Source organism: Nerophis ophidion, linkage group LG18, assembly GCF_033978795.1.
Source record: "Nerophis ophidion isolate RoL-2023_Sa linkage group LG18, RoL_Noph_v1.0, whole genome shotgun sequence".
Taxonomy (NCBI): domain Eukaryota; kingdom Metazoa; phylum Chordata; class Actinopteri; order Syngnathiformes; family Syngnathidae; genus Nerophis; species Nerophis ophidion.
The window spans coordinates 43,133,653-43,147,845 of record NC_084628.1 but is presented as its reverse complement, the minus strand read 5'-3'; the positions used below and the strand labels follow the sequence as shown (position 1 = coordinate 43,147,845).

Sequence of the window (14,193 nt, the reverse complement as noted above, 5' to 3'; positions counted from 1 at the left end):
TCAATTTTTAATCAGAAGGGTTCAATATCTCTCCTGTGGTAGTTTTAAGCCGACACGACAAACACGCTCAGAGGAGATAATGTTTGAAAAACGGTGACTGGTTTTTACAAACCTTTTGTTTTGAAGGGGGAATTTCAAACTTCCTGTTGATTTTTGCTGGGGCTTGTCAAAATATGACATGTAGGTCTAAGTGAGACCTACATAGAGGTTTTTGTTTCATGTCTCTACAACATTCCTACTGGAAGTTACAGCAAGTTTTGTCTGTGTTTTCTTCCTAGGGGCGCTAGAGCGCAATTTTGAGTTTTGGGGTTTGTTTTTTTTTATTAGATGGCAATTTTCACCTGTCCTGATGTGTGTGTCTGGTTTGGTGAGTTTTGAAGCATGTTTGTTTTTAAATTGTTTTTATTGTTTTTATATTTATTTATTTTTTGTTTTTATTCAGTCATTAGTGGAGCATTATATATATAATAAATATATTTTATTTTATTTTATTTTATTTTATTTTTTTTACAATTGTTTTTAACATGGCTGTGCAGCACTTTGGAAACGTTATTGTTGTTTAAATGTGCTATATAAATAAAGTGGATTGGATTGGATAAAGGGGTCAAATTACAGCTCAAAGAGGCGGCGGTATAATAATAATAAAACCTTAGAAATACAATAGGGTCCTTTGTCCCAAAGGGACATTCGGTCCCTAAAAACACAGAAAGCACAGAGGACCACACAACTCACGTAGTGTTAAAAGCCAAAGAATAAAAGTGGGTCTTAAGACGAGACTTAAAACACTCCACTCTGGGAGTTTAGACCAAAAATGCATAGAATATGCTGTAAAAAAATCTAACCCCTTTTTTTTATCGCATTGTGTTTTTAATTGCAACATTGTTGGAATAGAATATCACAATAAAATATACACACTTTCTTACGTTTTGAAGGTGTGGCGGTAATAAAAATGCCGTGGCGGCAGGCCACATTGAATTAGGTAGGTAAACTCAACCAAACTTATTCCTTACATTAGGTGCACCGGGCTATCAATCAATCAATCAATCAATGTTTATTTATATAGCCCCAAATCACAAATGTCTCAAAGGACTGCACAAATCATTACGACTACAACATCCTCGAAAGAACCCACAAAAGGGTAAGGAAAACTCACACCCAGTGGGCAGGGAGAATTCACATCCAGTGGGACGCCAGTGACAATGCTGACTATGAGAAACCTTGGAGAGGACCTCAGATGTGGGCAACCCCCCCCCCCCCCCCCCCCCCCTCTAGGGGACCGAAAGCAATGGATGTCGAGCGGGTCTAACATGATACTGTGAAAGTTCAATCCACAGTGGCTCCAACACAGCCGCGAGAGTTCAGTTCAAGCGGATCCAAGACAGCAGCGAGAGTCCCGTCCACAGGAAACCATCTCAAGCGGAGGCGGATCAGCAGCGTAGAGATGTCCCCAACCGATACACAGGCGAGCGGTCCATCCAGGGTCCCGACGAGCGGTCCATCCTGGGTCTCGACTCTGGACAGCCAGTACTTCATCCACGGTCATCGGACCGGACGCCCTCCACAAGGGAGCGGGGGACATAGGAGAAAGAAAAGAAGCGGCAGATCAACTGGTCTAAAAAGGGGGTCTATTTAAAGGCTAGAGTATACAGATGAGTTTTAAGGTGAGACTTAAATGCTTCTACTGAGGTAGCATCTGGAACTGTTACCGGGAGGGCATTCCAGAGTACTGGAGCCCGAACGGAAAACGCTCTTTAGCCCGCAGACTTTTTTTGGGCTTTGGGAATCACTAATAAGCCGGAGTCTTTTGAAGGCAGATTTCTTGCCGGGACATATGGTACAATACAATCGGCAAGATAGGATGGAGCTAGACCGTGTAGTATTTTATACGTAAGTAGTAAAACCTTAAAGTCACATCTATAAGGCGCAGTGTCGCGTTTTCAGGAAAAAAACTATTCTAAGTGCGCCTTAATTTCCGGAAAATACGGTACATGGGGAAAAAAAAACCACGCCAGCAGGGAGAACATGCAAAGTCCTGCTTCAGTCCCCCCATCTGAGGTTACCTGTGGGACAATGGCTGACAGGTGGTGTGTGTCTGTGTGGTGTGTTGTACACTAGACACCATGGCATACATATTCTGCAAGGACAAAATCCTGTATGACAGGATCAAGAAGTCCGCTCATTCAGCCTCCATCTGTTTTAATGGAGTGAATTAACCTCCAGTGCCCTGCCGACACACACCAGCTTGACCGTGTCACACCTGTTGGGTCAAAAAGTACTTTGAAATGTAAGTCCTTTTGACAGTCACAGATCATGCAGTTGTCGTCCGCTTGTTGAATTGTAACTACCGTATTTCCTTGAATTGCCGCCGGGTATATAGTATGCGCCTGACTAGAATTACTGCCGGGTCAAACTCGTTTCTCAAAATAATTAGCGCATTTAGCATTACCCCCGGCTTAGCATTAACGCCGGGTCAAACTCGTTTTGCAAAATATTATTTTTATTAGCGCATGTCTAGAATTTCTACCGGGTCAAACTCGTCACGTCACGAGTGACACTTCACCTGTCATCATTTTCAAAATGGAGGAGGCTGATTTCAATCATTTGAAATCGCATAAAGGGAAGAAGATTAAGAGCTATTCAGTAGGATTTAAGGTCCAAGCTATTGAATATGCTAAAAAGAACAGTAAGCAGCTATTTTTTATTAATATACCGTAGCTGCGTGTGTCAAATATGAGTCATTAAATGACTCCCGCCTCCTGGTGGTAGAGGGCGCTAGTGATTCTTCTTGCGACTACTCGGCTGCAGAAGAAGTGACAACAAGCAGCGATCGTTTGTTTTTTCCTCTGGCTTGCACTTTTAACATGGAGGATTACATATCTAAAATAAAACAGTTTTCTAAACTGGACTTTCAATGGAAGCAGGAGGTAATAAAGGAAGATCTCCATCGAGACAGAGAGACTTTTAAAACTGAAGAAAGATAAGGAAGATTTCTATAAACAAGTTATCGATGCTTTTGATCAGAAGGAGCTGTGCATGGACTTCATTTATAAGTAAAGGTAAGACCATAATAACGTTTTTTTTAATTAAGTGTGCTTTTCATGATGGTATCCTTACTTCACACTCAAATTTTTAAGCGCAGGCCTAAATTTACCGCATGCCTTTTGGTAAACGCCGGAGTGAGAAGAGGTTTTAAATTAATTAGCGCCCCAGCAGCAATACAAGGAAATACAGTAGTACTGTCAAAGTTATCGCACGCGACTAATCACAAACAATTATCATATTTATCATGTAAAAATGCAGATTAATCATAACATTCATTGAAAAGGCCACATTGTACAAAAAACAGCTCTAACATGACACAAACCTTCCGAATTGTTAGACATCCCACTGTTTATATAAAACATGATTCACTGATGAAAGTATTTGGCGAGCGCCGTTTTGTCCTACTAATTTCAGCCGTCTTTGAACTCATCGTAGTTTGTTTGCATGTACAACTTTCCCCGATGCTGCCACAGAAAGCATGTTTTATGACACTACTTCTATGACTTATTTTGTCCACCAAACTTTTTATACTGTACGTGAATGCACAAAAGTGAGCTCTGTTGATGTTATCGACTTGTGTGGAGTGCTAATCAGGCATATTTGGTGAGTGCATGACTGCAAGCTAATCGATGCTATCCTGCTATTTAGGCTAGCTGTATGTACATATTGTATCGTTTGTAGCTATATTTGAGCTCATTTAATTTCCTTAATGTTTTCTGTGCATTTAATTTACATTTGCATGTCTCATGACACGTTATCTGTATGTAATATTGGCCGCATCGCTGATAGTTGTTTGTGTGCCATGTTGTTCCAGACCACGGCAAACGTTGTAATAAATCCATTAGAAGAAGAAAGCCTGCTGTTTCCTTTAACTTGGACACACTATCTTTACCTTTTGGCCGTTCTGTGCCAGTCATTTCTAGGAGTTATCTCATCCTGTGAGAATCCACAGTTTTACTAATGTATATTCCATTTTTGGGGGGAAATGAGGAGATTATTTTATTGGTATTTTTTAATTTACTGTAGTTTTTTTTTTTTTAGCTAGATAAGGTATTATTAGAAAATACACATTTGCAAACAGCGATCTACAAAATGTGCAACTATTAAGAAGACAGTGGCGTCTTTTAAGAAGAGAAAGTCCAACTGGAGCAACAGCTCGAAGCAAGTGTGAAGTCACGCTTGCTGTCGCTCGCCTCTTTCGTCAGGGACATCGAGGGACAAAAGTAGAGTCTCTAAAGATGATAACACCAGAAGGAGATTAAGTTTGTTGCTAATAGTCTTTAATTAAATACATTGCATTATACAACAAGCAACAACAATTGAAAATATGGCAAAATGATATAATATTAGGGGTGTAATGGTACGTGTATTTGTATTGAACCGGTTCGGTTCGGAGGTGTACTGAACGAGTTTCCACACGAAATATTATGTAGCGTACCGCACGTTGTGTAACCAATGCACACCGAGGCACAACACACGGCATGCTAGCAGCAACCGGGCTACGATAGTCTGACCATACCTCCTCTTATCGCCGGACTTATCCTCTTTTGTGGGGCTGTCTGGGTGGAGTTTCTTAAATGCCTCAAATGTCCGGCATTTTAAGTTAGGGTTGCGTGTATTTTCAATGTACGTTCAGGGTCAATAAGGGGTTAAAAACAAAAGAAATTGTGCACGTAGCAACATTCGTGAGGGAGCGAGAGAGTTATGATAAACGCGCATGCGTCGTCAGGCTCTGATTTTTACCCATAGATTTATCAGATTTTATTTTTTAATTATCTATAGCAGGGGTGTCAAAAGTGTGCCCCGGAAGCCATTTGCGGCCCACAGCTAATGTTTTAAAAGGCCCACGGCACATTCAAAAGTACTATTAAAATAAACAAAAACATAAACACAAGTGAAATAAAAAAGCTTAAAGGCTAAATGTAATTTAGAAAAAGTTGCAACGTTGACTAATAAAACTAAGTTGTTGTTTTTTCTTTCAAACTTTCATTGCTCAAAACATAATATTGAATCAAAATCAATTAGGGATGCACCGATTAATCGGCAACCGAATATATTCGGCCGAATATGGCAAAAAAAGCCACATTCGGCCTTCGGTGGAATGAGTTAAAAACAAGGCCGAATAGTGGCGTGTGACGAAATTTTTTGACGCGGTGACGCAATCAACCAACATGCAGTGACGTTGGGATATGTTGTGTACCTGTATAAGTGTATGAGGTTACAAGCACACACTTATTGAGATTTAGTGGGGCCTCTGTTTACATTATTAGCCTGTTGTGTAGGCTACCTGTATAAGTGTATGAGGTTACAAGCACACACTTATTGAGATTTACTTGAGCCTTCTGTTTACATTATTAGCATATCTACTGTGGCTAAGCAGACTTTTGCCAAAAGGACAATAATTCATTTTTTGTGAGTTTATCCACTTTAATGCACTTTGTTTTTTTTTGGAATGCATGTTTTGTTTGAAGGCCTAATATAAATGAAAAACTGTGCTTTTTTTGAAAGCAAAGACTACTGGAATATTAAAAAAATGTCAATATTCAATAAAAAAAATACTTTATTTGAAAAACATGTCTAAATATACATTCTAGGGTATTTATGCAATATAAAAAAAATTGTGAAAAACTGAATTCATTATTCGGTATTCGGGCTTCGGCCAAGCGTTTAAGTTTTATTCGGCTTCGGCCACAAATTTTCATTTCGGTGCATCCCTAAAATCTATGTTATTATCAATTATCGACCTATCCAAGGTTCCGATTACTTCACATCAAATATTCCACTAAGAAAAATATTTTTGGTGGAAGATTTTGCAAATTTGGTAAATAGATAACCCAAAAAATTATATTTTGTTGTTTTCTTACTGTACCGAAAATGAACTGAACCGAGGTACGTACCGAACTGAAATTTTTGTGTACCGTTACACCCCTATATAAAATATATCTTAATATTAATTAATAATAACAGATTTTTTTTTTTAAATATATGTATACATTTTTTTTATAGCCTTTTCATCCAATCCAATCGACTTGAATTATATAGCACGCTTTAGAAAACAATGAATGGTTGAGAGTCCTGCACAGGAGTTAAAACATACAATTAAAAACATGATCAAACTAAGGAGAGTCAATTGTAAAAAAAACACTACTGAAAAAACATTTAAAAAAATCATATTTTAGCAGATTAGGCAAATTATTCGATTATGTCATAGTGGACACGCCCATGCCCTTGACCACGCCTCCACCGCCACAGGTATTTTGGCAGTCTTGGGGAAACCCTGATTAGGGGTGTGCATCTCTACCTTAAATGACTACCCGATATAATTCTCCATGCATGGATTAGGATACGATTCACTAATCAAACTTTTTTAAACATTACGTTTCAATAAGATTTGATGCAGATGGAAGCTTTGCTTTTTTGAAAAGAAAATTAAATGTATCACGCAGCTAAATAGGCTACAGCACCCCCCACGACCCCTAAAGGGACACACGGTAGAAAATGGATGGATGAATGTTAGAACAATGTCATAGGTTTATTTTTTAAATAGACACATACAAAACAGGTGGTTCCTGCATTAATTATTGGCAAAGAGTAGAACTATCAACTTCAAGGCATTTCACTCCATAAACTTAGTGAAAGGGAAAAGATGATATGTGACTTAAAAAATACAAATTATGATTAGAACCGTCGATCGATTATTTAAAAATTTGGAATCTAGTCAGAATCATAATAAAAACATAACAATTCATGTCAATCCCAAAACAGAAAGTGCCAGAGACATTTTAAAACAAGCTATGAGTGCACTTTTGTGCATGATGTCACTAAGATGATGTATCAAAACAACACTCAATTAAAGTGCACTTTTTGTACAGAACACCACTACAATAGTTTAAAACCAATAAAGTGCACTTTTGTGCATGATGTCACTAAGAAGACATATCAAAACAACACTAAATTAAAGTTCACTTTTTGTACAGAACGCCACTACAATAGTTTAAAACCAATAAAGTGCACTTTTGTGCATGATGTCACTAAGAAGACATATCAAAACAACAGTAAATTAAAGTTCACTTTTTGTACAGAATGCCACTACAATAGTTTAAAACCAATAAAGTGCACTTTTGTGCATGATGTCACTGATGACATATCAAAACAACACTAAATTAAAGTGCACTTTTTGTACAGAACGCGACTACAATAGTTTAAAACAAATAAAGTGCACTTTTGTGCATGATGTCACTATGATGACATATCAAAACAACACTAAATTAAAGTGCACTTTTTGTACAGCACGCAACTACAATGGTTTAAAACAAAGTGCACTTTTGTGCATGATGTCACTAAGATGACATATCAACACAACACTAAATTAAAGTGCACTTTTTGTACAGAACGCCACTACAATAGTTTAAAACAAATAAAGTGCACTTTTGTGCATGATGTCACTAAGATGACATATCAAAACAACACTCAATTAAAGTGCACTTTTTGTACAGAACGCCACTACAATAGTTTAAAACAAAGTGCACTTTTGTGCATGATGTCACTAAGATGACATATCAAAACAACACTAAATTAAAGTGCACTTTTTGTACAGAACGCCACTACAATAGTTTAAAACAAATAAAGTGCACTTTTGTGCATGATGTCACACAAGATATTTCAATAAGTGTCAAATAAAAATGAGCTGCATAATAGGAAATCAAATAGTGTATGTCCTTCGCTATGTGGTAGGTTCCTGCGGACGTTATCTCCTTCTGTTGATTTTTTTTTTCATACGGTGTTGATGTGGAAATAGTTGCTTCGGCATTTTGTTGGTGTGGCACCGAACGGAGATGTTGACATGTAGAGTTTCAAGCACTCTTCATTCTCCAGTGGGTGACTTTTCAAATTATGCTACACTAGCAGTGGTGCTACTTTTTTAGCAACGCTTTTGCCGCATACTTATTCAACATCTTCCCGCTTGAAGCCAAACCACCGCCAGACGATAAACCCTGTGCTGTTTTTCTTGGGACTAAATCCTTCCTTCATTTGTTACCAGATTCGCACCTTCTTTCTTTCTCGTATTACCACTCGCACCGCACTGTTAGCATCACAGCTAACGGGACCATGTCGCTACCCGTCTTCTCCGTTGGGAGCATGTGACCTTGGACACGTGACGTATGTAAGAAGGTGCATTTGTTTTACGTCTCTGTGAGAAGGAGAGACAAGAAAGAGTGAAAAGAGCCTGTAGTGTAATGCCCGCAGCTAAAAGCAACTGCGTGAGAACGTATACTCCAATATCAACATATAGTAGGGGTGTAACGGTACGTGTATTTGTATTTAACCATTTCAGTTCGGGGGTTTCGGTTCGGTACGAGGGTGTATCGAACGAGTTTGTATTCTAAAGTCTTGACAAGCTGTTCTGCTTTCTGCCTCTGTCTGAGCAGTGAGCATCCAGCATTGTGCCGCCCACACAACCATCTGATTGGTTACATACAAAGCCAATCAGCAGTCCGTATTCAGAGCGCATGTTGTGAATGCTTAATTGTCGAACAGACATGTGTTTAGCAGCGGACATCGTACACTCCCCAAATTATAAAAAACACTTTCCAGTCACAACTATTACAAACATCACTATGAGCCCGTTGACATTCTAGGAACTTAAACTGCAGCTCAGCTCGCTCGCAGTTCTGGCTTGAGGTGATGTGAAGGCTAATTAGCTTTTAGCGTTACGTTAGCTCATTTTGCTGTGTGTGTGTGTGCGTGTGTGTGCGTGTGTTAGGGGCAGCAAAGCCCTGTCCATCTGTTATTTCACATGAACTAACATGAAGTTTCCACATGAACATATGAAGCCTATGCTAAAGTCTTAATAAGCTGCTCCGCTCCGTTCTGCCTCTGTCTCCTGCACAGCACCCAGCCTTGTCCCACCCACACAACTATCTGATTGGTTACAACCGTAGCGGTAACAGCCAATCAGCAGTGCGTATTCAGAGCGCATGTAGTCAGCGCCTCAGCGTCGAGCAGATAGGTGTTTAGCTGGTGAGCAGCGGACTCTCCCCAAATTATACTAAACACTTCCAAGTCAACTACTACTAACATCACTATGAGCCCGTTGACCTTCTAGAAACAAACTGCAGCTCAGCTCACTCGCAGTCCCGGCTTTAGGTGAAGGCTAGTTAGCTTTTAGCGTAACGTTAGCTCACTTTGCGGTGTGTGCGTGTGTGTTGCGGACAGTGTTGATTGAGGTGTGTTTAAGCAGCTAAAAAGGACATTATGTTAAATGAAGAATTTCCGTCTCTGATAGTTGATATAATAATCTAAGTGTATCATAAAGCCTACATGAACTCCATGGTGTTCAGGGATGAATAGTCTCCTATTGCTATTGTGCTATTTTTTCAGCTATAGTTACATGAATCATTAGTAATGTAGCAGCCTAGTTTTGAATGGCAGGGTCCCTGCTATCACATGTTGATAAAAATATAACTTTTACATAATAAAAGTCAACTACAGGCTTCCCAAATGCTGTAATAAATTAAGCATGATGAGTTGACTTGAAACTGTTTAATGTTGCACTTTTTATATGTAGAAGAAAGGTTTTTTCATTTTATTTACCGGGATAAATAGTCTCTCCTATTGCAATTGTACTATTTTTCAGCTATAGTTACATGAATCATTAGTAATGTAGCAGCCTAGTTTTGAATGGCGGGGTCCCTGCTTTCACATGTTGATAAAAATACAACATTTACATAATGAAAGTCAACTACAGGCTTCCCAAATGCTGAAATAAATTAAGCATGATGAGTTGACTTGAAGCTGTTTAATGTTGCACTTTTTATACGTAGAAGAAAGGTTTTTTCATTTTATTTACAGGGATAAATAGTCTCTCCTATTGCAATTGTACTATTTTTCAGCTATAGTTACATGAATCATTAGTAATGTAGCAGCCTAGTTTTGAATAGCAGGGTCCCTGCTATCACATGTTGATAAAAATACAACATTTACATAATAAAAGTCAACTCCAGGCTTCCCAAATGCTGTAATAAATTAAGCATGATGAGTTGACTTGAAACTGTTTAATGCTGCACTTTTTATATGTAGAAGAAAGGTTTTGTCATTTTATTTAATCAAAGCAACAACTTGAGGCAGTTTAATGTGGATTAACGTGGGCAGAATTATTATAGTGTTCCCAATGTTAAAAGGATCAAGCCATTGTTTACAAATTTGGTAAATAAACAACCCAAAAATGTATATTTGGTTGTTTTTTTACTGTACCGAAAATGAACCGAACCGTGACCTCTAAACCGAGGTACGTACCGAACCGAAATTTTTGTGTACCGTTACACCCCTACCATATAGTCATTTTCTATATCGCACAGAGACAAACCTGCGATATATGGCCCAGCCCTAGTTGGCATTCTTCACCGCATTTTTGTTGTTGTTGTTGTTGCTGCAAAGCCTTTAAAACATTTTTAATAGTCCCCTTTTGAAATGGCATCAGCGTTTTCATTCCTGTTGGAGGTCAAGCTGCTGGACAGGAAGTGTGTTTGTGTTTTGCAGAAGTGTGTGTGGTGAGATGGGTGTTGCATTTTCAATCAGGGAGCGGATCAGGCACTGAAATGTCTTCAGATTGAGGAGATTACTCACGAGCGCTTCACAGGATGTGAGTAAAACACAGAAAAATGTCTTTGGTCTCTAGCGTGCAGCTGATAGCTCACTCAAATTCCTGGGAATTCTTCAGGATTTGCTCACCTTAGATCCAGAAGATGAGGCTTAACTTGCCTTTCAGTCACTGACCATGTTTGAATAATGTGCAACATTAAGACACCATTGAAATTTTGTTTTTGATTAGTCTTTTTTCATTTTGCAGTACACACAATTCTGTGTTTGTCCAACTCATTTCGACATGCTTAGGAAGCAACGTTAAAGGCATTTTCCCTTATTTTGTGATACAAGCGTAGTGAGGCATGGACACAGATCAGATCTCCGGTCATGACTGCTCACTATTCATGCTAACTGTCTATAACATGTGGTCATGCTACCAATTATTTATTTGACATTTTTTATAGTATTGCATCAATAAGCTTCTTTTCCCTACATTGAGATGTGTTACTATGACAGAGGCGATGTCAGAAGGAGTGTAGTATTTTAATGTGGTCATGCCGTCATGAAAGCGTCATTCCGTAGATTCAACAGGGATTCCTCTCTTTTTGGAGGGTCTATGAAGAGAATGGAAGATTGTTTCTTCACTGAAATTGTCAACGTTCTCAACTTCTCACCATGATTGAGTTTGAAATTAGTGTACGCGGCCTATAATGTTGTCCCGATACCAAAATGTATTTCGGTACTTAAATAGGGATGGCGTGGCGCAGTGGAAGAGTAACCATGCGCAACCCAAGGGTCGCTGGTTCAATCCCCACCTAGTACCAACCTCGTCACGTCCGTTGTGTCCTGAGCAAGACACTTCACCCTTGCTCCCTTGCATGGCAGCTCCCTCCATCAGTGTGTGAATGTGTGTGTGAATGTGGAAGTAGTGTCAAAGCGCTTTGAGTACCTTGAAGGTAGAAAAGTGCTATACAAGTACAACCCATTTATTTATTTTACTTTTCGATACTTTTTTCTAAATAAAGCAGATCACAAAAAATAGCGTTATTTAAAAAAAACACCAAAAAAAAACCATGTTTCTTATTTTTTGTCCTTAAATAAAATAGTGAACATACTAGACCAGTGGTTCTCAACCTGTTTTCAGTGATGTACCCCCTGTGAACATGTTTTTAATTCAAGTACCCCCTAATCACAGCAAAGCATTTTTGGTTGAAAAAAAGAGATAAAGAAGTAAAATACAGCACTATGTCATCAGTTTCTGATTTATTAAATTGTACAACAGTGCAAAATATTGCTCATTTGTAAATGAATGATAAATAGGTTGTACTTGTATAGCGCTTTTCTACCTTCAAGGTACTCAAAGCACTTTGACACTACTTCCACATTTACCCATTCACACACACATTCACACACTGATGGAGGGAGCTGCCATGCAAGGCGCTAACCACCACCCATCAGGAGCAAGGGTGAAGTGTCTTGCTCAGGACACAACGGACGTACCGAGTTTGGTACTAGGTGGGGATTGAACCAGGGACCCTCGGGTTGCGCACGGCCACTCTTCCACTGCGCCACGCCGTCCCTATTTGTAGTCGCCTTTCTTGAACTATTTGGAAAAAAGATATAAAAATAACTAAAAACTTGTGGAAAATTAAACAAGTGATTCAATTATAAATAAAGATTTCTCCGCATAGAAGTAATCATCAACTTAAAGTGCCCTCTTTGGGGATTGTAATAGAGATCCATCTGGATTCATCAACTTCTAAACATTTCTTCACTAAAAAATAAATCTTTAACATCAATATTTATGGAACATGTCCACAAAAAATCTAGCTGTCAACACTGAATATTGCATTGTTGTATTTCTTTTCACACTTTATGAACTTAAATTCATATTTTGTTGAAGTATTATTCAATGAATACATTTATAAAGGATCTTTGAATTGTTACTATTTTTAGAATATTTCTTAAAAATCTCACGTACCCCTTGGCATACCTTCAAGTACCCCCAGGGGTGAAGAAGCCTTCTACATTTGGTTGTGTTTTCCTCAACATTTGCTCAATATTTTTTTCATAAAGTAAAAACAAAACGATCCTAGTTACCTGAGATACTAAAATAATGACTTACTGTAAGTAAGCGTTTGAAAAAAAAGAGTTAAAAGTGGGGCCACATGCTGATATATGCTCAACTCCTTTTATCCATTTTCTACCGCTCGTCCCTTTTGGGGTCTCTACTTAATGTCAGAATTTGGGAAGCCTGTAGTTGATTTTTATCATGTAAATTTTATATTTTTATCAACATGTGAAAGCAGGGAACTGGGCTGCTACATTACTAATGATTAATGTAACTATAGCTGACAAAATAGTACAATAGCAATAGGAGAGACTATTCATCCCTGAACACCATGGAGTTCATGTAGGCTTTATGATACATTAATTGATTGATTGATTGATTGCAACTTTTATTAGTAGATTGCACAGTACGGTACATATTCCGTACAATTGACCACTAAATGGTAACACCCGAATACGTTTTTCAACTTGTTTAAGTCGGGGTCCACGTAAATCACTTCATACACTAACATTATTATATCAACTATCAGAGACAGAAACGTTTCATTTAACATAATGTTGTTTTTTGCTGCTTCAACACAGCTCAATCAACACAGAAAAAAGTCAAGTGAAATAACTTAGTTTTTAACTGTAAGTCACTATTGCTTGTCTTTCTCTCGGACAGACAGGGCTTTACTTTGCTGTCCGTAACACAAACGCACTGCACAGTGAGCTAACGTTACGCTAATAGCTAATTCGCCTTCACCTCAAGGACTGCGAGCGAGCTGAACTTCCGCTTGTTTCTAGAAGGTCAACGGGCTCATAGTGATGTTACTAATAGTTGACTGGGAGGTGTTTATTATCATTTGGGGAGAGTCCGCTGCCTTACCTGCTAACACTTTTCTGCTCGCTCCACGTTACATGCGCTCTGAATACTCACTGCTGATTGGCTGTTACCGCTCTGCGTGTAACCAATCAGATGGTTCTGTGGGTGGGACAATGCTGGGTGCTGCAGAGACATACTGACAGAGGCAGACGCAGAAATAAACAGAGCAGCTTGTTAAAACTTTTTTTTTGTTTGTTTTGTTAAGACTTTAGTTTAGTTAAGGCGGCCACCTTAACAACGAAGAGCTGCGGGAAATCCTGTGTTCTATAAAGAGCTTAGAATAATCTACAAATTAAAGCGCTCCAAGAGGAGGGGAAAAAGAAGGCAGAGCACTATGAAATTAGCTCAAACACAAAAGGGAATAAGCGGTACAAAATGGATGGATGGAAAAACTACCAAAAACTTAATCACTCTTCTTCAGAGGGTACAAAGAAATCAAAAGAATAAATCAAGGCAATACTTAGGGACTTTGACAAGACTGTGGAAGACGGCTGGAGGTACCCAACGAGACCATATACTCTGGCAACAAGACCGGGGAAGACCAGGACTAAGTACTCATGAGGGAGGGTGACACAGGTGGGCACAATCAGGCAATCAGGAGAGACATCAGACCAGCGACACAGGAGGAAGGG

General features: G+C 38.8%; 1 protein-coding gene across 4 annotated transcripts in view; it reads left to right on the top strand.

Moving 5' to 3' along the window:
* The window catches only part of sipa1l3 (signal-induced proliferation-associated 1 like 3), a 213,458-nt gene that overhangs the window by 15,925 nt on the left and 183,340 nt on the right, over positions 1-14,193 (top strand). The window lies entirely within an intron of this gene.